The following is a 1,670-nucleotide window of genomic DNA, read 5'->3' on the forward strand; positions in this document are numbered from 1 at the left end:
GTGCCAAGGTGGCTGTGTGTGCCAACATCAGGGAATCCCTTCCTCTTGGGAACAAAGAGGAAGTCTCTCAAAACTAGAAAGGAAAGGTGTCTTCCCCCACAGCAATCCGGCTTTGGAGACATTCTACTAGTGACATACGATCCTTCCCCTCCAAAACAACAATGAAGTGTTCTGTGTGCTAACAACATAGCTTAAAATAAAAAAGTAAAACAAAATTCTGCATTTTTATAAAACTTGATAAAAAATAGTATTTCAAACTGCACAGTCACCAGAAGTACACAGTTATCAAAAACGCTCGTGCTTCACTTGGCGTCTCCAGCACTTCAGCTGTCTGTGCCTGGTCTGTTTGGCATCTCCATTTTCTGCAGGGTTATTCCCATCCTTGCCAGGGTCAGCTTTTCCCTTTTTCCCTTTGGGTACCTTCTCTCCCTTCTTTGCAGGGGCCTTTTTAGGCTTGGGCTCTGGCTTTGGAGGAGCAGGTTTGACAGACAACCTTGCAGATCTTCTCTGTGGTTCGTCTTTCACCTTGGCTTTATCGCCTTTAGCATCCCCTTCAGCCTTTCTCTTGGGCATGGTGGCGACCAGCAGGACTCAGGCTCTGGATGTGGGGATGCAGCGGCGCGTGGCTTTGGTCGGTCCGGGGTCGTTCTCGCCTCTTCTTCTTCACACTGCTCCTACTTGAATCTTTTTAAAAAATACAATCTAGGTAGGGGATCTGTCAATGCTATCCATTATTTTAAGGAAATCATGACATCTGTTTAGATTTCCATTTTTAAATGAAAATCCAAACTAAAAAGTAAATATTTTATTGAATTGCCAAGTTACAATTAGAATAAACAATGATTAATGGAAATTAAATGATTATACTGATCAGTTCATAACTGAAGCAAACATCTCTGGTCATCATAATGGTTTTAACTAGTTTATAGCTTTGATATTTAAAAAAAAAAACCCTAAATATACCGTATAAACTAGCAGGGGTAAAAGATGTTATTGTATACTACCAAATAATGTTATGTGCACACAAGAGTATGTGCCAACAAGTTTAAGAAATTGAGCTTTTGCAGTTTTTTAGATCCACATGCACCACTTTTCAATAATATCTCATTTCCTGCCATACTGGAAGATAAACACTATTCTAAATTTTTACAATTTTTTTTCTTTTCATTAACTATTCTAAATAATTTTGCACACACATATGTATACTTGTACTATATGTTTATATGTACATATACTTACATAGCTAAACTGCTTTGTATATGCATATTAATACACTCTTAAATATTTTCAGTTTGTCTATTTTTCAGTGTTCTAGAAATGGAGCCACACTTCACATATTCTTTGATGATTTAATTGTTTTTCCATAATGTTTGAGATTTAGCCACATTGATGCTGAATTGATTTATTTTCATTATTTTTCTACTATATAAATTAGTTATGACTTATTTATATATTCCTTTACTAATGAGAATTTGTATCTTTGTTTCCATTGTGAACATTTGTGTGCCTGGCTCCTGGTATATATGTACAAGTATTTTATTTGGGAGTGGAGTACCTGGATCATCAGATGGGTGCATATTCAACCATAGCATAGTGTAATACTGTGAAATACTCTTTTCCCACGTGGTTGTAATAATTTTCACTTGCAATAGTCTGGATGGGAGTTCACA

General features: G+C 36.6%; 1 pseudogene across 1 annotated transcript; it reads right to left on the bottom strand.

Moving 5' to 3' along the window:
* Window positions 1-302: 302 nt before the first annotated feature.
* LOC308653437 (non-histone chromosomal protein HMG-17-like) lies at window positions 303-607 on the bottom strand (annotated as a pseudogene). The gene has a single exon. The product of its transcript is annotated as a non-histone chromosomal protein HMG-17-like (transcript).
* Between the last annotated feature and the right edge of the window lie 1,063 nt (window positions 608-1,670).

The sequence above is a fragment of the Spermophilus citellus genome, assembly GCF_964194105.1.
Source record: "Spermophilus citellus genome assembly, chromosome: 1".
NCBI classification, from domain to species: domain Eukaryota; kingdom Metazoa; phylum Chordata; class Mammalia; order Rodentia; family Sciuridae; genus Spermophilus; species Spermophilus citellus.